The following is an 18,150-nucleotide window of genomic DNA, read 5'->3' as shown; positions in this document are numbered from 1 at the left end:
TTGTTTCTACCTCCATCTCTATTGTCAACTTATCGGCTAAACTGAGATTAAAATTTGCTTTGCCTTACTAGGATATTTTAATCCCTGTTTACAACCCAGTAATCTCTTTCCTATTCTTGTTGCACTTTTTCAACTCTCTATGAGGGGGTATTGACACAGCAAGCATTTTTCATCTCAGTTTGGTTTTTTTCTCCAGCAGTAAATGCATTTACTGTAACAAGTACTTGTCAGTCTTTTTGCAAAAATGAGAAGAGAAAATTCTTGTACTACCACAGGCATTTTTGAGAGCAATGTTACTTTTTGTTTTTTCTGACCATGTTTTCCAAGATAGTGGGTTAAGAGAAAAAGGGACTTGAAGTACTATTTTGAAAGCATGTTTTTATTTTCTCAGGCAAAAAGTAGTCTACTTGCTTGATGATTGACATTTCTGTGTTGATGATATTAAAGGTTTATTTGCTCACCAGAAAATCTAGTGTGCTCCTTCACTCATTTCTCAGGTCTTCAATTCCAGGATCATAAAATAAGAGAGTATGGTATCACATCAATTCTTGTAAGAATTCATAAAAATATAACTTCATTACAAAGAAGTCTTTTACTAAATTTGTACTATTTTTTTTCCCCAGACTTTAAATGAAAATGCCATACTGAGAAAGGCGTTTAAATGGATCCTAAAGTAAGCAATCTAAACTTCAGGTATCTTCTACTTTTTGACAATGCAGTTTATATTTTAATGTCATGAAGAATAATGGTATGATCTTGGCTATATCCAACCATTTACACCATATCTTTCCTCATGCAAAATTTCAATTGATTTTTATTATAAGTTCCCCAATACATTTCTTCTAGTCTAATAAAAAATACAATCATAAGACAAAATGTCATGTACTCTGTATACACTGATGTTCTAGGAAATTAAAGAGAGAGGATATATTTTTTCCCAAGGTAATAAGAATCTTATTTCAGATAACACCAAGAACTAAATCTCCTTGGCATGCAGTTTGAAGTGTTATTAAAAAAATGCTAATCAAATCTAAGAGTTTCAGAGCAATAGCTGTAGAAGTCAGTCTCGGTTTTATCTTGCAAGCCTGAAACAAAATATTTATCTCTGATTGAGATTGACTGACATGGGTGAGGCCAGGATGAGAAGTATGTAAATGTGTAGTAACCACAGACTGTCCAGACTATTATATTCAAATGCATTTTCAGGTATGAATATGGTTTCCTGACTTCAAGGAACACTGAGTTAAGGGAGGAAAGCTGTACTTAAAAAAAACTGCTGTAACTTGGTGGTTTGTTTCATGGCTTACAGTATTTGTGCTGAAGGTTAACCCAAATCATGTTTCTACCATTTCTGTTAATGATGAATAACACCCTACTGCTGGACACAAGAATATCTGGATGAAATCTGCTCCTTAGTAAATTTGTCTTCTATCTCCTCCCCCTAAGTCAATCCCTTTACCAAAAGACTTCTAAGTGCAGCAAATCAAAACAAAACCTCAAATGAATTCTTTTCACTGATTTGCTGCAACTGTTAGGGATGCCCTCTGATACCCTTGTAGCCAGGATTTCTGGATTTTTATTTTTTTTTAATTTAACAACAAGGCTAAGACAAACACAAACAAACAAAAACAAGGAAAAAACTGTTCTGAACACATTTCCAAAGAAAACACAAATCCAAAGCAGGGCAGCATAAAAAAATGCTGGCTCACATCTATTATACATAGCAGTATCAGTCAGTATGTCTAAGAAAAAGGCCACTGTAAAATCTGACAGAGTATTTATTTAGCTACATTAAATCAATTCCCACTTAATGAAAAGGGAACTACCAGTGTACAGAATCTCAAGTGGTACCTTAAATGGTATCAACTAGCTCAGATCGAATCAAGTTAAAAACTTAACCAAAACCCCCTGCAGATATTTAAGAATCTAGCTAACCCAACATGACAGAGAGACAAAGGGACAAATCTATCAGCTGAAATGGGTAACTGTTGGCTGGATCCACACAGCAGAGGATTTGTCAGCACAGAGAAAAAAAAGCAGGCAAACTGAGTCAAATGCTTTAGTAGTGAACCAGCCCAATGACGTTAATCTCTGGAGGTTGTCTCAACAGTCAGCAATGGAGAGAAGTGAGGAAATCTTCACATGGTTTAGAAAGGAGGTTAACATTAGCTACTCTTACCTTACCTCCCCTAGAGGAGCCTTTTTCTCCACTGACTACAAAATCCACCTCCAATATAAATCATCCAATAAAAGTTAAGTTTTACAAATAGGTCCTACAGGTACTTGCTATACACGGTAACAGGGAACAAATGTCCAGTGTAGGGAGATGAGATACGCAGTCAAAATAAGGCAATAGGTAAGTAATTCATTTATTACACTAAATACAAAACATTCTCAAGAGCTAGCTAAAGCTTCTCTTTCTTTAGCTCTAGGCTCAAATACTTGCTCTGTAAGAAAACAGATATTTTAAAATATTTTAAAATATCTTCAGTATATAAATGATAAATGTTGGGCAGTTAGGCAAAATATGATCAACTTTGCTTGCTAACTGCAAGATGGCCCAGAAGGAATAAAGCTGCTCATGCCCATTCCTCAAAACACTTGGTCAAGGCCAGATTCACTAAGTCTTGAAAAAAGACAAGTGAAAAGCAGACAGGGAAATACTGAATGTCTGAAGCCCTGCAAGAAGTTAAAAGCATGAGCAGTCCTTCAGCATGGAAGAACCAGTAGTTAGTGATATTTAAAAGTCAGAAGGAAAATATGTGGTGCCAACACAGACTTGAAGAGATAGCAAATAGGCTCCCTCTTAAACAGGCTTGTGCATTCACAAATGTATTTATCTTAAAAGTGGGGACCCCTCTGGACTCACAAAGAGAGAACTAAGCCAATCTGCCACCAGGACAAACCAAAGCAAGTTCCAGATTACGGCAGCTACCAGACAGGGACAGCTCTACTCATCCCCTTCACAAGCTCTTTTTTCTAAGGAAAGGAAAGATGGTAACCCAGCACAATAAGAAATTCAGTTGATAATGTCTTTGTTCTCTATAGAGGTAATCAGAAACAGCACAAGGAAACCAAACAGCCCACAGATTCTCAACAACATCAGGTGCAGAAAGCTTAATCTTCAGGAGCTTCAGCATCAGGAATTTATCTTGCCATCCTTTTACATGGCACTATCAGGTAACTTTCTTTCTTCATTCCATTTTCTTAGCATGTATTCCTGTGGATATCTACATAACCTTTCAGCTGTTGATAAATAAAAGAAATGCTTTCAAAATACAGTTCTGCAGCCATCACATCCACAACTGGGACATAAGGCTGAAGACTGGCTTTCAGTTCTTAATCATGAGGGATGGGCCTGTGATTAGCAGAGAAACTTGCAATCAGTCCAGCTATATCACACACCTCTCAGTTGTTCTCTCCTGTCCACTTCTCTTAGGAGAAACAACCCTGTCAGAAAGGACCAAGGAGACAGCAGCAGTCTCTGCAGCTATCACACTAAGATATACAAAGCATCATTAATTATAATGCAATCAAAGTGCAAGTCCCTGAGCTCATCACTTCCACTACGTACAAATGAGATTTTCTGTTACCATCAACTCCTTCTATTAGCTTATGTCACCTCCTGCAGCACCTCACGAGCAAATGTTGTAAGAGCACTTTACAGGTTGACAGTTCCAGTTAACAAGTGTAGAGAAAATAACATGACAAGCGGGTGGAAATGACACAAGTATCCCCCTGGTGAGCTTAACCCTCTAATAGGGCTTGGCAGCTTTCACCTACAAATGTAAATGATGAAAGCTGACAAATTAAGAAATGCACCATCTTCTATTTCTTTTAAATCCAGAAAATAACTACAAAGAAATAGGAGTTTGCAGTTAATAGCTGCAGTGGGAGATAAGCAACAGCATCACCTTTATAAAAAGCAGCTATACAGAAAATGTGGATAAACCACATATATATATATATATTTAATTTTTCTGATCTATTACTACTTTTCCAGACTTTTCAATGTGTGAATGACAGATAGCTTACATTCTGCTTGTGTTGGTTGAAAGCACATAATACCAGGGAGATGGGCTACTGAAAAACTACATTAGCAGAATTGCTGCAAGCATGATTGACTGAAAAACTAAGAAAACCAAGGTTTACTAGAAGAAACAGTATCTTTTACCAGGCCAGTTTTACAGCTAGAAAAAAATAGACCTATTCCCTAGACACAAACACTTCTTCCAAGATAATTACTTACTACCTAAGGAACTGGCCCTGAAAAAGGATTTCTGTAACAAAAGCTTGTTCATTTTTTTCCTGTTTCAATTAGACTAATAAATTACATTACTTGTACTGCTCACATCTTTCTGCACCATGCTACAGCACATCTCCTGACAAAAACAAATATCCCTTCACAGCATCTGCAGAATTCAGTGCAAGTGGATGATAGATGAAGAATAGTCACCTAAAGGCTGACAGACATAAGCAGTTATGATCAGCAGCCCTTCCATAAAAAATATATGTAGTCCTCAGGCAAATAAAAACCATTAAGAACAACAGCAACAACGAAAATCCAAAGCAAATTCTTTCCCATAGCACACTGGAATAATTCCCTGTGTCATCCTACTGAGCTACAACAGGACTCTTGCTTCAATGAATACAACTGATAACACAAATTGTATGTTACTGCCTACACTTTATTTTCTTAAATGCATATATAGTTGCATCACCCTCACAGGAAACAGCAGTGGAAAATTATCAGTTCTGCACAAATTTACAAAGTGCCATTTTCTTTACAGAGCAAAATGCTTTATGAGAGACTAGATATTCACATCATTTGCATGAGCTAACATCCAGGTGAAGTCAATACACCTTGCAGCAAAGAAATTCTTCTTCTTGGGAGGTGCAAAATTAAGATATTTATTGCTACTGTAGCTATTGACTATGCATATGAGTAGGACAAGAATGAGACGGTGAATTTTGTCTTTCTGTACCAGTTACTTTCACAAATATCTCATTTTTCTTTTAGAATCAAATAGTAGGGTTTATTTTTTTCCTTCTGCTTAACCTACCCTCCCTAAAAAAAATTTATGAAAGTAAATAAATATCCAAGTAAAAATCATAAAACAAATAAAATTACTCAAAAAGTTTTGCAAAGTAAGATATGTAAAGATCTCAATCTGCTCAAATAAAAAGAAGAAAATACCAAGGAGGTAGCTTTATCATTTACAAGTAGCTTTAATGGACAGAAAAATTCCACTTACTAAAAGATGGAGTTAAGTCCAGATACAGAAGAAAAACTGAAGCCTAAGGGAAGTAAAAACACAGTTACCATTAATTTGGGAATCAGGCTTGGTTTTCTCACAGTCTGTTTTTGGTGGTTTGGTCCACTGGCTGTTGTTTAGTTTGTTTTGTTGGTTTGGTTTTTTTTTTTAAATCTCACATCTTTGAAATAACCTAGCAAGTGAAGCCACATTTATTCCATCTCTTCCTATTTTTCATTCCTTATTCCCACAGAACTCATTGTCCTTGACCCAGAGGTAACTGGTAGCCTTTTATGACGAGTCCCATACAAAAGGTCTACCAGAGAATGGTCCTTTCCAGTTCTAAAAAGTTAGCAACCTTTATTTCCTGTTGAAACCTGTGGGCACATAGAGGCCGGACATTTCTTTGATATCCACACACACCTAAGGAAATGCTCTGTTCTCCTCTACTCTGTGATCCCAACATCTCTTTTAATTCAACACACAGAGGACACAGTGCTTGGACACAGCACTGCCACTTTACCACCAGCACTCTACTTAAAAACAAGTACAGAAAACAAAATAGACTGGTTTTGGTCCAGAAATAGTGTTAGTAAAATAATTTCCAACAGTGGGTCTAAGGGGGGAAAAAAGCAAAAATAAAAGGTTTCTTAGGCAATATTCATGGATGTATTTGACTTATGGCTATTCCCTATAAATACCTACTAACATTAATAGGCTAACTGGCTTTTGTAATGCTAGTGGGCAAACCTTGTATGCAGCAACAGAGTATCAAAATGGAACTCTGATCTTAAATTAAATCCTAATTCATGTTAGGATCTGCTAAACCCTTCTGGTCACCTTGAGTATGAAAATAGCTTGCAATACATCAATGCAAAAATGTTCTCTCTCTACCTTATGCAGAACATGCAGAATGAATAAAAATTGAAATTTATTCTATTTGCCAAATAATTCTAATCATAAACAAAGCCCTTGACAGATTCTGCATGTTTAGCACTATTTTTAGAAATTAGATAGTTAGCCATCACAGCACAGAGGCAGAAAAAAAGTGTTACGTTTGCTCACCACCTATTAAAATATTCAACAATGATCAAAGTATCTGATTGTGAAAAAGTTTTTATTTACCATTAGGAACATTGGCTTTTCTTTCTTTACAACAACAACCAGGCTCACAAACAATTTCGTTTTGGCAGTTTCATGTGCTAGCTCCAAAATGGAGAGCTCCATTAAACAAACTGAAATGCATATTAGAGGGACAACAAAGCATCCTAAAACCTTTTTAACCGACACCCTGCTGCATGGAGTTTTTTAAAAAATAAATATTGAACAACAAGAGATATCTTTGAACTCCTCTGGTTAATAGACCTTACAGGCCTCCCACTGAGCAGCAATAAATATGCCTCAAGAAATCAGTCTTCATACCATTTCTTCATACCATTTAATAATGCCACAATTGCTTTTGTTATGCAGACTGTATAGACGGGTGAATGCTATCTGAGAGCAAAACCATGCATTCACAGGGCTTTTCTTTCTTGTGTTAGCCAGCATAGCATCCCTGATTCAGTCCTATTCTCTTCCACCTGTAGGTCCTTCCAGTAGACAGCTGAGTCCACTTGAAGAATCCAGATAGAATAGTTTGGCATCCACTTTCCCAACTGAAGTTATTAAAACGAACTACTGTGATTCATGAACCATGGCTGAGTGGTTGACTATTCCTTTCACTTAGGTTCAAGATTTTTATTCATGTATCTGTATCTCTTTGAAATAAAAACCTCACAAAGACACCAACACGCTGAGATTCAATGTCTCATCTTATCAGTGCCTAATAGTGGCAATGAAGAATCTGACATCCACAACTCCCATTCTAAATCTGTCTGTTCTGACAATTTCATCTGCACAAATAAGCTTTGTTGGTTGCTTCTCAATGGAATATTTTATTCCTGATTTTGTGTCTGGGCACAGTAAAGTAAGGAGGACATTTTACTTTTCTACTATTATTTATTATTAATGTTCTTTTACTAGATCTGGTCATATCTTCTTAATAAACTACTGTTTTGAGGAATTAACTTTATTTCTGCATCCCTTCTGTTCTTAGAACATGGAAAGCAGTATGAATAGCTTGACAGCTTGTCTATAGAGATAGTTCTCTGTCACTGATGATTATTTGGGTTTGTTTTAAAGATATAGAAATTTTCCCACTGTGATCATATCACAGAAAATAATCCTTTTTTTGTTTTTGTTTTTAAAAACTTTAGAAGCGACTCAGTGTAAAAACAAGTTAACCTATGCATAATTTGATAGACTGAGAAATAACTCACTTTAGTTGGGCATTTTACAACATCAAACCACACCCTTAACATGTGCCTAGGAGCAAGCAATATCTGAAACCCCATGATGATTTCTTCTTATGTTCCTTTATTCGTTTTTCTTTCTGCATAATTTTTAATAATTGCACACACTTCCTCTAGCCTAGGAATGGGGAATACAAAGGATATCGCAAGCTAAGAGGAAAGCAAAAGTTACCTTATCTCAGACACAGGGAAAAGTTGTCCTGACTGTATCTGTGATGACTAGTGCAGGTGTGAACAAGGCATGTTAATCAGGCGTCTCAGAAAAACTTTGTGATTTAACTTTAACCAGAGCCAAGATGAACGGAAGTTACAGGCGTTAACTTTTATTCATAAAGATGCAAAAATATTCCTTTTCCTTTTTTTTCCTCTTTTCTACAGGCTGAGAGAAGGCAAAGACAGAGGAAAGGCAGAGCTTTGATAATAATATCAAATTGCTTTCACCACATCACGTATGTCCTTAAAGAATAAAGACAAAAATGATAACTTTTTATTCTCATCTGCAGGAAAAGCTCTGCTGAAATGTGGCTAATGAAAATACTTAAACTATTGTGCATACTGCCACATTTTCTGCAGGAAAATTGCATTACTTCCCTCTTCTAGCTGAAATGCCTGACAGGTTTGTGCCAACAATGCATATTTTACAGGCTGCTGTATTTTCTTCTGAATATCATCCCCTATAGGGAATATTCCAAGAAGATAAAACTAACTACTGAATTTCAATGTTTCAGGTAACAGAAGGATTACAAATTTATCTTGACAACCAGTTCTGTAAGCTCTTGACCTCCTTAGCTCCCAGTTTCTCCCTCAATTCCCAACTGATTTATAAAAATATAGACAACCTCTCCCATCTTTCCAGCTTCTTAAACTGAACTACTTCCCATCCTCTTAACTTTCAGATCTCCTCACCAAAAATTTCTCATGAACTTTTTTCCTTCCCAAAGCTTCATCTCTTCCTTTTCCATAGCACTGGCAGTGAAGTCCATCCCATTCTTAATGACAATTTTCTTATATTTAACTCTTCCTTTCTTATCAGCACTTCATAACCCCACCCATTTTCCAATGGGAACACAGCCTAGTCTCAGTAAAGTCCTGCCCTCTATCCTCCTTGCTTCTCTCTGGATCAGGTTCTCATTTTCCCTACCATACTTCCCTCCACTCCAGTAAGGAGACAGATTTCCAAAGTCGGCAAATTTAGAAAGATGAAAGTCTTCCAGGATAACTGTCTGCCAAGGCAACAGATTTATAAAGACAATTTCATTTAGCAAAGTGTACCCTCCCACTATTTACTCATGTTGCTTCACATAAGACAAGTTTCACAATGCTTATTTTGGGATAGTTTCTTCAAAATATACTCCCAACACTTTCAATCTAATCATTTTGGTTAGAGTGACTAAGTCAAAACTGCTGGGTTTTACTTTTATCAACTAAAAGATGCCAAAAAAAAAAAAAAAGATGACAGGAGACTTCTGATTTCTGGAGCAGTCAAAACTAACCTCATTTCCTTAGATATCCTAAAAAAAGTTATTCAGTGAAGAATCTTGTAGGAGTCATTTTTAGGAGACAGGAGTTCTACTACAGTGCTGCCTGTTCAACAGCATCACACATAACAGGGTGGGTATGTGGGAGTAACTTAAAACACATACAAAGAAAAAACAATTAAGAAAGAAAAACTGAAGCCCTTTCTATGCAAGATATCTGTCTAAGCAACAGAAAGAGACTTTAGTGAACAACCTCCTATTAGTTTTCAGTTGATTAAAACTCCCCATCCTGTTGCAGATGTTCAAGATCCTGAAGCAGTCTGTTACTAAACACCTTAACTTCCTTCCTCAGGTTTTCTTTGGTATCAAGGCATTTTGTGTCATGCAGTGAATTGCTCCACCTACTACTAACAACTACTTCTCAAGTACCAGCGTTCCTCTGATAACCAGTCAGCTCCAAATCACAACAGCTATCCAGACTGTTGATGCAAATATTAATCTTACACAGTTATCCAACACTAATACCCTGCAAAGTCCAAAAAGCCTCTCACAGAACAAAATCACAGAATGTTTGTTACTCATCAAGAATTCAAATAAAAAACACACATTATAAGTGTAATAATTTTGGAAAGTTTGTGTTGTCTGGGGGGTTGTATGCAATTTGCTCATGAAAACATCTACACAGCAACTTATGAAAAGTTTACGAGATAGATACTAAGTTATTCACCAGGTCTATGTTTTTTCAATTAATTTAATTAATTTTAGTGAATGAATGCTATAAATACAGAAAATTATCTCAGAGGCAACAAAATGCGGTTTAGCATCTCATTCCTTTCCTGAATACACTGTTTCCTACTCCTTCATTAAAATTTGAATGAATCTAGATAAACATTTCCAATCCTGATTTCCATGTATCAAATCACAAAGCGCAATCCTGAGTCTTTCATGGGCTAGCACGCACTTGACTTTAAACCAGAAAAATCTCCTGTTCTAAATGGCAAGCCTCAGGGCCCACAGCTAATTTTCCAGCCCCTACCAAATCCCTAATCCAGGGTTCATCTAGTATCATCTCCAGCAACACACTGGCAAGACAAGGACTGCAAATACAAATGACCTAACAAGTGACTCAACAGAATTTCCATTTCTCACCCCATTACCTTCTTTTTATCAATCAAAGGGATCAAAGGCCTGGAAGAAGAACCCAACCCTGAATTGCTATAGCCTGGGGAAAAAAATACTGTATTTATTCTGAGTTTATTCTCACATAAGCAAAAGAATACAAATAGGTAGCTTAAAGGAAAGCATTCCAAAACTGGCACTACATAATCAGTTTATGGACACACTGTTCGAGGGACCCACACAGCAGGAAATGATGTGTATAAGAAAGGACTAGGGCAAAATTAGTCACTCTAAGAGCAAAGCCAGGGCAATTTTCCATTTTTATTTTCATAAAATATAAGTCAGTGCAAACTACCTATGAATCATCTGACCTACAGGATGATAAACCCAAGAACCTGACTTCTTTACACTAGCCATAAATTTCAAGTTCAGTGAATTAGCTGCCCATTAACTGTCTACCTTAGAAAAGTCCTCTAAAAATTTCAGTTTTCATATTGCATGTATTACTTGCATATGCTAACCCAAGAAGATATACCACAGCTGCAAAAATACTGCCCATGCTAAGGGCATCTCCCAAGATTAAAGACATGACTAATCTTCTAGGGCATAGCAAACATTCAATTAAAGTAATTTACTTTCTTTTTCTGAGGAAGTACTTTCTCTTACCAATAATGGATAGAAAGATTTTTCCACTTAAGTATTACTCATTGCACAAGGCTCCTCTTTTATTTAAAAATTAAGTGTAATAAAATACAGACATTAGATCAGTCACACTAGTTCAGATAACTGTCTAACCTGTCTCCACCAATGGTAACTTCCACGTTCCCCTGACCTCTGTCCTTCTGCAGGGAAGAGATCCCAGCTTGCAAGCAGAGGTTGCATCAGGTTTTGCCACCTCTTAAAATTCTTTCAGAAACACTTGTTAAAGTCCTTGTGGCCTCTCCACCCTCTCCTACTTCCCACCTGCCATCACCGGATATCACAGGAACTCACTATAAACCACCTCCTTCTCTGGCACACGTGTTCCACAAAGTCGGATGGGTGAAAACTGTGTGTCTCTTATGATCTCAGTTCCTATGACTTCATAATTTCTGCCCAACACAGCACATTTGCAGGCAGAATGACTGGGCAGAGCCCAAAGGCACAGCAAATGAGTTTGTAGCACAGTGGGGGGTGTCAAGAGAGCTCTGTTTAGAGTTCCTTTTGGCTCCCTATCCTTCAATACTGGACTCATCCCTTCCCAGTATCCAAGGCCTTTGGGCATCTGACATACAAGGGTGGTCATGGGTGTCAATGACAGAGCCAGACTCCTCTTAGTGCTGCCCAGGGAATAGAAGAGCAAACTGAAATATAAAAAAAAACCCAAGAAATAACTTTGTTCTTTTTTTAAACCATAAATCTGGATAAACACCTGGACAGGATACCAAGCGAGGCTCTGGAGCCTCTACCCTCAGAAACACTCTAAATCCAACTACACACGTCCCTGGTGAAGGGATGCCATCCCTGACCCTGATTTGAGCAGAGGTGTTGGACCAGATCATCCCCAAAGGTGCCTTCATGCATCAGCGACTCTTTCTCTCCTAATATTGATTAACGTACCGTAAGAGCTGGCAGCATCCATTAGATTTTTCACAGGATTGTTTCATCCTTGGTAAATCTCTGACCTCTTTCACAGGTCCACAGCATGACAGGCACTGAGCAGAAGGCAGGTATCTTCACCACAAACAAGTTACTTCTTTGGTGATGGCACGATAGGTGGTGACAAAGATTTTAGTAGCCCACATGCACAAACAGACTGAGTGGTTGACTTCAAGAAGACTGCATAACAATTTTGCTGCAGCACTCACCTATATTCAGAAGGTTTTTACTCAGCATATGGAAAACACAGTAATGAATAGGAAAGTAAAATGTAAAAGTCATAATAAAACAGAAAAATTACCAAGCTGCTTTTGCTTGACAATTATATCTATCTATTTAAACAATATTGATCCCTAGGGTGCATTTTAACATATTACCAGATATTTCTGGGCAGAAAAGTCTTTCCCTTCATGTGGAAAAAGAAATCCATAAAAATATTATCAACTCTAAATGATAAGCAGCTTAAGAACAAGCTATCTTTTACATTAACTGGCAAAACTATTTGGGGGATTCAACAAGACTAGCACAAAAGTGTATTTTGTTAGAAAAATCCATCAACTGCTTGTACTTTACACTTATATTTTGAGTCTCAATAAATAAATAAATGGTTTTTTCTGAAAAACATTAAAACAGAAAACTAAACACAGTGCATTACAGGGGACATCCACCTATAGTTTTAGAAGTTCAGTGTCCTGTAAATTAGTTCAGACAACACTTAGAGCAAGTATTCCTACAAATCTTCTGAAAAAAACACCTGATACCCAGTTTGTACTGGTTTTGGATGGGACAGAATACCATTTTTGTAATTATAAAAACTGAATTACATTTTTATGGTGCTGTGCTGTGGATTTCTCACCAAATCAGTGTTATCAACACAGCCATATATGCGTTAGGTATTGCTGAGCAGGGCTCGCACAATTGTCAAGGCCTTCTCTGCTCCTCACACTGCCCTGCCACTGATGAGACTGGGAGTGAGCTAGAACTTGGAGGGGACACAGTTGGTACAGCTGACCCCACCTGACCAAAGGGATCTGGTCATATGCTGAACTGTGTTCAGTAGTTCAAGTTGGGAAGGAAGAAGGAAGGGGCGCTCTTGGCGTTTATCCTCCAAAGTACCCACAAGGTGTGACGGATGGACGGATGGCTGAATATCTGTCTGCCCCTGGGAACTACTAAATTAACTCCTTCGTGTGCTTTGTTTGTGTGTGCAGCTTTTGCCTTCCCTGTTAAATCATCCTTACCTCAGTGTGCACATTTTCACACTTCCACCTTTCCACTTCTCATCCTGCCAGAGGGAGTTTAGGCAGTGGCTGAGGAGTGCAGTTCATCCACTGCAGTTAACCCATAAAAGCACAGAAAGAACTAATTCTGTTCTATTTTTGCTACTCAACAAACACATCCACCAACTGCCATGATGATTCTGGATTTAAAATTGCCAACAGCTCTACCTTCTACCTGTATTAACGTAACAATACATAAAATTCAATTTAAATCATTACTCCAATGCTAGAGTAACAGTTTATCCTTTTCTGGGCCATGATTATGTCCTTAAAGAAGATCACAGAACATTACAGCATAAGCATTAAGTCACATCTAAATTAATTTCTGTTAGTTACTTGATCTCAAGAATTAATTCAAAGTGTTTAACAATGGCAATCTGATTTTCACAAGCCCTTCATTTGTTAAGAAACACACATTACACTACAGACATGAATTTCCCACAGGGTAGTTACCCAAAAAGCTTCTAGTTGAGTCAACCTAAAAATCACAGCCAAAATGCTTAAATCCCTATCTGCCATTTCCACTTTTTTATCCTATTAGTATGTGAAAGGCTCCACGCTAAATTAGGAATATAAGGCTCAAATTGCTAAGTACCTATAGTCAGCAGTTTATTCCTATCTAGATAGCACTGTTCAGCCTTATAGTATCAAAATAGTCCTGACAGTTCTTGCTTTAAGTGGCTTCAACAGTTTCTTTTCACAGAGGAGCAAAATGCCAAATTCATTGCAAAAAGGGGAATTTTGTTATGTTAGTACAAATCTAGTTATACATTAATGCTGTCAAGTCCACTTTCCATGAAGGGTGAACCACTGCCTTACAGGGTTTGCTTGAACAGTTCAGTAACAATTGATGCTCCTAAATATTCTCCCTCAAGAAGCCCAGCGTAGCAGAGATGAATTTGAATTAAGCAGAAATACTGTAATTCAGTGACACAAAAAGAATGGCATATCTATTTTAATCAAGACAAACCTTTCATGAACACCACAGATACCTGAGGTAATACACCCTATAGCAAGTTAAAGAAACAGGTTGCAGCAATTCAGAGCACACATAACATAGCTAGTTCTAAAGAAGGTTGCACAGAAGACAGTAAAGAAGTGTGTGCATTTTGCTTATCTAGTTCATATTTTTGTAACAGTCTTGGCATATCTGAAAAAGGCTGTTTTGTTTAAGGGGTTTTTTTCAACCTGAACTGAAGCCCTGAGCACTCAAATCCTCACTCTAACCTTTCATTCACTGCCTTTCCAGGCATTAATAATTAACGCCAGCCTGTAGAAGAAGAACACATCCCACAGGGTTTTATCAGGCCTTTACAGGTCACATTTATGGGTCACAAAAAACAGCCACATTCAACTCCACCTTCAAATCTACTCATTGGTCACCCTCTGAAACACATTCAACTCAAGTATTTTCAATAGCAGCTTCCACCTCATGTAATAGCCATACACTGCGTAAAAATCACAGCTTCCAGAAGGTCAGTGTTGAAGTAACCTCAAGCAAATATGACAATTACTTCAATTCTCTCTAGACTAGCAGCCAACCTAGTCTGATTCATACTCTGTGCTTAATAATACATCAGCAAAATATCATACAACTCAGCATAGGCAAGAGGAACATAAAAAACATTTTAGCCCTTATTCATGTACATTCACTGAAGTCCACAGGGATAAAGGATCCTGCTGTTTCTGTCATGATGGAGCAACTGGATTAAAACTGGTGCTTGATAATAAATAAGGATACTCAGGTAACATTAAAAATAAATCTATCTGTGAGAAGTAATAAACACACTTTCATGAGCTACAGGTTTTGGGGTAGCCTGATAAGGTAGAATATCAAACACAGTAAGAGATTTTAGTACAGTGGTTTGGATAATTGCTCCAAGTACATTGCAAGTACTATTTCTGAACTATACTAGAAACCAGACTATTAACTTCTAAGTCACCCCAAATCACTTAGGTAACAAAACTGAGGTAGCATTACACATACACAATATCCACGACACCAGCCACAATTTAGACACCCACTGCTAATTGGATAATTATCACAGATATTCTTGCCATAACATACTTTCATTAGTGACCTCTGGCTTTGACTTTCTGCTCCCTCCAGACACACTAGGAGTCTCAAATATTTGCAGTTATTCTCTCTTCTGCAAGCATATGCCTGTGTCAATCATTTACCTTTATTCTATATTCCCAAAATGTCAGATGGCCCCCTCAATACTAAGTTAGTATATAATTATTTTTTTAATTTAATGTTTAACTAATATATTCAATTAATTCCATTATCAAATTGAATTCCTGCCCATTAAATACTGTCCTGTATTCTGACATGTGGTTTAGCATTCACTGTTTGAAATTTGTGCTGTAAGTACTTTTACCGAGATGTTCAGTACTTGGAGCATCCCCACATAACAAGCATAGGACAAGTGTGAGAAAAGGGGGATTTTGGCCAAGCATCAGAACTGGATGGGTAAGCCAAAAAAAGCTCAGTAAAAACCTTAATAACACAGTACCAGCATGCACCTTGAAAATTTATCTTTAGGCAAGGCAAAAAATAGAGTGAAAACTGAGAAAGGAAATGAAGCAAATGTTGTGGTAACTGCAGTTACCCAAGTGCATGATAGGCAGTATGGGAGAAAACACAAATGGAATTATTTGACAGCTTGGCAACAGGGCCACTCTTAAAGCTGAAGGGGAAAAGGCTGGGATGTCCTTAGGCCTCAAAAGTCCTTGGTTTTATATCTAATAGATAGGAACCACAGGAAAGATCAAAGAAAGAAATGGCACACTCAAAGCAACAATCCAGAAAAATAAGTTGGGCTGCTCTAATTGGGCTGGCACAGGCGGCAAGGCTGCTTTGCTCCAGGCAAAGGAAGCTGATGATGCAGCACTGAGGGCAAGCACAAAAGTTTTTACCTGCAAGGGTGAAAAGTTGAAGCTGAATTTAAGATGCAAGAAACAGAGAACACTTAGAAAAGATGCAAGTATGAGAAACTGAAGAGAAAACAGCTAAAGAGTGGCCAGAGAAACACAGTCCTGCAGAACATAATGTTCACCCACTGAGACAAGAAGTTGAAAAATAAGGGGTTTTTTTAGTTAAGTAGTATATATGCTGATAGACAAGTGTGGGCAAGGGCACAATTGTAAAGACAAATAACTATTTTTCTTGTAAAGAATAGCAGAGAGGCAGAAGGGCAGATCTGCAAGAGCCAAATATAAGTGGGCAGTCTTGATCCACTGCACATATGCAGGCACATTTCTAGGCAGAGTGAAAACACATGTATGCATACAGCACAGTGTAACTCATATCTTTAAATTGGGCAGTGTGATATAGGTGCTCCCACTATGCTCTCAAGTTTGTTTTTTTTAAACTTGAAGTACTGCACAGTTACTTCCATTCATATCATCCTTCATGACTATCTGGTCTTAATGACTTTAATTTGCTAGCATTTAAAAATCTCTATCATACAATAAAAACAATTTAACTTTTTGTCTCTGCACTGAGAAATGTGATATTCCATATTAGCCACTACTATGACAAGTGATAGATAATTCTGTTGCTCACTCATATCTCACTTTCTCTTAGTTCCAAGTAATGTTCACATCAAGTTTTTTTCCCCTGCTGTTCTGTCTCCTAATCCCGTTAAAGAACAAACTTGATGGTCTGATGGTTTTTTGTTGGTTTTTTTTTTTTCAGTGTGGTAAATCTAATTCCCACTGAGTCAACTACACGTTTACACTTTTCACTGGTCTTTCAGGACTACATATTTCAGATCATTCAGGTCTTTTGCCTGTGCTGATTCACACTTTTCTTTCTTCTTGTCTCTCTTACACATTGGAAAAGAAGAATCACCTAGTTCGAAACAGTAGGTGAAGCACAACTTCTACCAGCCTTCTGAGACATAGTTAACTAGTCTATATGTTATGTCAATAGATTTGAATTTGTTAACTCATGAGTTCATTGCTGGAGCATTAGAATGACGAGTCATTCCGAAACGCTCTCCAAAGCCATTTCTGGTGAAACGGTGCCCTCTTGTAGCAGAAATCGGCCACTGCAAGAAGAGCAGCTTTGTAAACACATAATTGGCAATCCAATACACCTCAAGCATTTGTTCCACATCATTATTTACAGTACTACAAAATTGGCACGTTTGCAGAGTTATTTCAAAAGATTTTTTTCTTCACTAACTTTCATTTACAAACAGCATTGGTCTGAGAACCAAACTTTTACCCGTCATCTTCAAAAGAAACATGACAATTATGCAAGCATACTCTGCTGAGAAAGATGTTTAGGATAAAGAACAACTTCTCAGATGCTAATTTTTTTTTTACTTCCTGTCTCCTGTGAAAAATCTTGCATCCCTTCAGCAAGACTTTCTGGCTCCTCACTCCCAGTCCCCCAAGCAGAAGCAGCTCACACTGCCTGACAACAAGGAAAAGAATACAAGCTGGGGAAAATATACAGGTACACAGTTTCTTCAGCTTAACAAGACACCTGGGTGATACCAGAAAACCTGCATCAGCAGCCACAGCCACAGAGCAGAACTGCACAGCAATGCTGCCCTTGCCACGGGGTCCTCGGCTCTGCCCCAGAGATTTGACATCCCTTAAATGTTTGTGGCTCATTTTTCTCCAGAACTGAACAAAATTAATACAGAAAGCCATGTGACTCATGCTGTTCTAGCCACGTATGAGAGTTAGGTTAAGGCTTTTCACAATATTTTGTGTAGTAACACCAATTCTTTACCTAGTATTTATTCTTCATTAGCATCATTCATTGGTAGCAATCTGCTACTGTAGTGTTGTTAAACATGAATTGATTGTGACAAGTATTTTGAAGAGGCCTTTTACCATTCAAATATGTATTACTCTGAACGTTCAAATTCTTAGTACTTTCTTTTTGCTTTTGCTTCCAGAAAACTCTGGTTTATTCTTTTGTCTTCTGGTTGTTTGTGGGGAGGAAAGGGTGGAAAAGGTGTTTTTAGGTTTGGTTTCGTTTGATTTACCTCCTTAACCTCACTTTTTA

The 18,150-nt window shown here is 37.5% G+C and overlaps 1 protein-coding gene across 3 annotated transcripts in view; it reads right to left on the bottom strand.

The window, feature by feature from the left end:
• The window catches only part of CCSER1 (coiled-coil serine rich protein 1), a 608,967-nt gene that overhangs the window by 516,301 nt on the left and 74,516 nt on the right, over positions 1-18,150 (bottom strand). The gene's annotated exons all lie outside the window — the stretch shown is intronic.

This window comes from Parus major, chromosome 4 (genome assembly GCF_001522545.3).
Source record: "Parus major isolate Abel chromosome 4, Parus_major1.1, whole genome shotgun sequence".
NCBI lineage: Eukaryota > Metazoa > Chordata > Aves > Passeriformes > Paridae > Parus > Parus major.
This window is presented reverse-complemented; position numbering and strand designations above follow the sequence as displayed.